Here is a 6,000-nt window from a genome sequence, read left to right on the forward strand (position 1 = left end):
TTGTTTTACAGGGGTTGTGAACCACAGCCCTGACACATCAACCACAAAAGGTAGGAAATGTACATCAAGCATCATTAAGTTCTCTTAATACTCTTGTGTTGTTTCAAATTATCAATTTACTTTAAGTCAATGGTAGTTTATGTCAGTCTTAATAACTTAGGCTTTCTCAAATTGTTATCTTTTATGGAGTTCATTTTCTATGTTACACAAGCAGTGGACAGGTTGGATCATGTATGAGTTGTTATGAAAATGCAGTGCCCTAAATAGCCATTAAGGAAATATGTGAATTATGCAGCTTCTATGGATTTTTCATAAATGAAAACCAGAAAACTCTTTTCAAAACCTTCTATAAACAGAAAATGTTGGCAGTATATTTAATGTCAGAACTAATAAACCCTAATGATTTTGAATGGACTTCAAAAAAAAATCTAATGAAGTTTGCCCTGCAGGTTTTCAGAACTGTTTGGGTTCAGTGGCCCCTGTTTTACTTCCAATTTTTCACTATGGAAATGGGAAAATTTATCCTACTGTCCCTCCTTTGTCTATTGGAAGCAGATAACTTGTTCTAGGTTTCACATGTTCACAGCTGGAGAAGAATTTTGCCTTAAGACAGGCCATGCCTGTAACTGATTTTGATGAGACTTTGTACTTAATATTATTACTGAAATGATTTAAGGCTTTTGTGATATTGAGATGGAATGAATGTATTTGTATATGGAAAGAACATGTCTTTTTGGAGTCCAGAGGTGAAATGTGCTGGTTTGAAGCTGTTATATACCCGAGAAAATGTCATGCTCTTTTAATCCATCCCATTGGGTGCAGACCTACTGTGGGTGGGAAATTTGGTTAGATTATTTCAACTGAGATGTGGTCCAGACCATCCAAGGTGGGTCTTAATCCCTTCACTGGGGTCCTTTATGAGAGGTTAAAAGACAGAGAAGAGTCGAGAGAGCTCAGAGAGAAACACACAAACAGAGAGAGAGAGAGAGGGAGAGAAAGAGAGTGAGAGAGGGAAGGAGAGAGAGAGAGTGTGTGTAGAGAGAAATGCCCCTGTGATTTTAAGAGAAGACCCACAGAAGCTCAGAGAGGAGGCTACTCAAACCAGAAGCTGAAAGCAATGAGACCGAGAAGTGAAGGACCAGCAAATGCTGGCCATGTGTCTGTCCGTGTAACAGAAGAATACTGGGTGCCAGCAGCCTGTCTTCAGAGTCCAGGTATCATCCTGTTGATGCCTTAGAACTGTAAATTAGTAAACTAATAAATCTTCATTGTAAAAGCCAACCCATTTCTGGTATATTTCATTCCAGCAGCTTCAGCAAACCAAAACAGTAGCTATTTATAAAGGAAATTTGTTTAGATTAAATCCTGAAAGAAAATCATCATTCAGTAATCATAAACCATTTAATGAATCCTTATTATGTTCCAGCACTGTGTTGGGCACCAGGAATAAAGAGATGCTACATTGAAATGCTTTGGGAGGTAATAGATATATTTTTATAAATACAGATGATATAGATATATAGAGAGATGATTTAGGTACAGACACAGACATAGGTCTATAGATAGATAGTGTTATAAGTTGAATTGTGTCCCCCAAAAATGATATGTTGAAGTTCTAACTGCTAGTACCTATGAATGTGACCTTATTTGGAAATAAGGTGATTGCAGATGGAATTAATTAAGTTAGAATGAGGTCATACCAGAGCAGGTGGGCCCTTAATACAATGACTGGTGTCCTTATAGAAAAGGGGAGAAGGACACAGAGTGACAATGCAGAGAAGGCTATGCGATGATTGAGGAGGCAGAGAATGAAGTGATACGTGTACAAGCCAAGGAAAGTTAAGGATTGCTGGCAAACATTAGAAGCAAGAAAGAGGGCAAAGAAGGGTTCTACCCTAAAGATTTCAGGTAGAACATGGCCCTGCTGACATCTTAATTTTGGACTTTCAGCCTCTGGAACTGTGAAACAATACATTTTTGTTGTTTTAAGCCACTCAGTTTGTGGCACTTTGTTACGGCAGCTCTAGGAAATTAATACAGATAGATAAATACAGGGAGGGGAAGGAGAGGATGAAAAAGCAAATTGGTAAAATGTTAAAAATTGAGAAATCTGCATAAAGGGTAAACAAGAATTCTTTGTAATATTTGTGCAACTTTTTTATAAGTTCAAAAAAAATTTTTTTAATGCTGCTACAAAAAAGAACAATAAAATAGAATACAAATGGTCACAACCAGTTCACTTAGCAAACCATGTTATAAAAGGGTCTCCCAGCCTTAATTTTTAAAGAATGATTTCTCAGTATGTTAATGGGCATTTAGAGGAAAAAGGTGCTCTATGGTCAAATAAGTTTGCAAAATATACACTATGCATCTCTCCTAGATAGTCCAGTGTCCACACAGTATATTTAAAAATATGAGAAATCCTGCAGGAAAGAAAGCCAGTGCTTTATTCTATTTAACTCAGGATTTCCCAATATATTTGAACATAGAACTTTTTGTGACATCTATTAAAATACAGGTTGGAAAGTACCCTTGTAAGATAAGGAACATTACCTCAATTTACATGCATTCAGTTTCACATGGAAGAAGCAATCTTCTTGTAATGCTGTATATGCAGTGGAGTTTACAGAGATACAATTCCAGTTGGTGCATAGAAACCTTTGTGTTCAGGTATAGACATGTGGCTCCCTTTTTAATTAGAAACTCTTAGTTACTTAATATATTTATTGAATCTCATGCTGAGATAAATAGTTTGTTTTATGCAATTTCCCAGGACTAATTGCTGAGATTTAGAACAGACTTTTGATAAGCTCTAATGAATACAATTAAATGAACCATTAAAATAAAACAAATTACCAATTCAGCCACCTATTGTGAATTGGTTGCTCTTGAAGTGTTTGATGTCTAACATAGACATGGCCATATCACTGGCTATTGCCCACAATTGCTAGAGGCAAGATCATCCCTGCTTCTCTTGAGTTGTTCCTCAAAATTTCCTAAGACTAAAAGGTGACTTCAGAAATACAACTTCTAGTTTCTCTCTACACCAATAATGAAAACACTGTTACATTTAACTCTTACTTTATTTCTTTAAATAAAGAAATAAAGAAGTACTGCATCTAAATACTTTGAAAAAGTCTAAGAAAGTAGTTCAGAACAATTTTTCTTTCACTTAAAAATATTTCCAATAAAAATCTTGAATAAGATGTCTTATTTCTTAAAGGACAAAACATTTCTTGGAAGTGAAATCAGAATGAAAAATTTTAAATCCATTTATTAAATGTGTATTCAGAGATTACTGATTAGCTCCAAAAGTCTGCTTCCTTTGTATGTACTTTTAGGGCAAATGCCTAACACCTGATGAAAAATGGAAATACTAATCCAGTTGTATAAGGGATATAATGAATTTCATTCATAATATTTTGTAATTGCTAGTAATTTGAAAAAATTACTAAAGTAGGTGTTCTTTGTAATTATACATGTAAATTCATAGAACAGAACACGATTTTTAAAGAGCAGTTACCACTAGTAATGCACCAATTCTTGGTTATTTCCTTGACTGCATTGTTAAAAAAGTAAATGCCCTAAATAGAAAACATAGTATTACCAAGTGGTTAAAAATAAGAAAAAAGTACACCACCAAATAGACAAAGCTTCAAAATGTGAAACTGTCATTATTAAAAATATTTCTAACTGGTATATTTCTTGATAGTTCCTTAATACTGTATTCAGCACACTGGATAAATTGCCCTTTAACCATATTAATTGACTATCTTGATTTCTTTGGTTTACTTTGTGCCTTGGATTATATGAAAAAAATGAAAGTAAAAAAGAAAGTCATAAAGACAAATGAAGAAAGACAAAAAAGTACTCAACCTCCTCTGCTGACCCAAGTGACATAATTTTTGTAAGTATAAAAAGATTAAATGACATAACTTTTTTCCTAATGATGGATTATTTGGAAAATGATCCTTTCTTTCTAGAGAAAATGGGCTTACGTTATCTGCAAAAGAACTACACATTAGAGTTCAGTTCAACTCACTGAAGTATTTTTAAACACATGTTATTCATTCCTTCATTCATTTAATCCAGGGGTTTGCAAACTACTCCTGTAGGATGGCCACCTTCTTTACAAATAAAGTTTATTTTTTGCTGATTTGTTTACATATTTTCTATGGCTGCTTTGCATTACAACCCCAGAGTTGAGTGGTTGTGACAGAGACTTTATGACCTATAAAGTCTAAAATGTCTGACCCTTTACAGAAAAAGGCCCCTGATTTAATCAGTCATTCAATTATAATTCATTTAACAAGTCTTTTGCCCAGTCTAACAGGCACTGGTCTCAGTGCTGAGAACTCAGCACACAGCATAAAGAATCAGTCTCTGCCCATATGGGGTTGAAAAGTTTAGTGGAGGAGACACTTAACCAGCAGTGGCATTAACAGTGTGATCAAGTCTAGAATAGAGAAAGTATAGCAGGTTAAGGTAGCACAGAACACACCTAGAATGGAGAGGAGGATAGTAAGGGTGATCCTGGAAGGAAATAATATCTCAACTGAAATTGGAAGGAGTAGGAGTCGGCCAGGAAATAAAACCCAGAGAAAGGAAGGAGTCTGAGGTGGAGGTGTGAGTTGTTGCAGGGTGACACCACATGCTGAGTTCCAGGGATGGAAGAAAGTATGGCATGAGTGATGTTCATTCTTATCAAAGCAAAGGCTTCTAGGTGGGGAACGTAGTAAAAAGGAAGTTATAAAAGAAAGCAGTACCCAGAATATGCTGGGTCTTACAGAGTTTATTCTAAAGAAAATGGAAAACCATCAAAAGGTTTAAATTATGGGAGAGATATAGTCAGATTTGTGTTTTAGAATGATCACCTAGTCTTCCGTATGACAGGGGTATATCAGTTTGTATATATTATGTCCTCCAGAAAAAGCCATGTCCTTTGATGCAATCTTGCAGGGGCAGACATATTAATTAGTGTTGATTAAGTTGGAAACTTTGGATTAGATTGTTTCCATGGAGATGTAACCCACCCAACTGTAGGTGATAACTCTGATTAGATAATTTCCATGGAGGTGTGGCTGCACCCATTCAGCGTGGGCCTTGATTAGTTTACTAGAGCCCTGTATAAGGGCTCAGACAGAAGGAGCTTGCTGCTGCACCTTACAGAGACATTTTAAAGACGGCCGTTGAAAGCATAGTTTTGCTGATGCTTTGGAGGTTCTAGCCCAGAGTTTGCCCCAAGAGGCTGATACGGAGGCATTTTGGAGAACACCATTTTGAAATGCAACCTGAGAGCAAGCAGACACCAGCCACATGCCTTCCCAGCTAACAGAGGTTTTCTGGATGCCAGTGGCCTTTCTCAGTGAAGGTACCCTATTGCTGATGCCTTACCTTGGACAATTTATGGCCTTAAGACTGCAACTGTGTAACCAAATAACCTCCCTTTATAAAAGTCAATCCATCTCTGGTGTTTTGCAAACCACAGCACTAGCAAACCAAAATGGGGCAAAGCTGAAATCAGCAATAACTATAAAGGGCCATAATGTCTCCATAACAACTAAACTCTGCTGTTGCACTGCAAAAAGCAGCACAGAAAATATGTTGAAGAGCTGGGACTTCTGGCTGTGGCCGAGTGAGGAAACTGATAAATTCTCTCCCTAGAAAGCAACTATGAACCTGAAAAAAATTGATGAAAACAATCATTTCAGCCATCTGGAAATGAAGAAAGGCATGAAACAATCTGAGAAGCATTGACTCTTGGATATCTGCTGAACTTTGGGTAAGAACAGTGAGAATCTGTAGCATTCTGGCTTAGAACTCTTCCCAGATTTCCCCTAGCTCAGTTTACAGTAAAGTTTTTCCAGAGTGGGACAGCCCCAAAAACCCAGCAGCCTCTCTGTGATTTGGAGTGGGGGGCAAAGCCCATGCCCAGCAGTGTTGTGAGTGGAAGTGGCAATCACAATGGGGGCTGAGCAGGAAGAGCCCATGGCTTTTCTA

The sequence above is a fragment of the Choloepus didactylus genome, chromosome 4, assembly GCF_015220235.1.
Source record: "Choloepus didactylus isolate mChoDid1 chromosome 4, mChoDid1.pri, whole genome shotgun sequence".
Taxonomy (NCBI): Eukaryota; Metazoa; Chordata; class Mammalia; order Pilosa; family Megalonychidae; genus Choloepus; species Choloepus didactylus.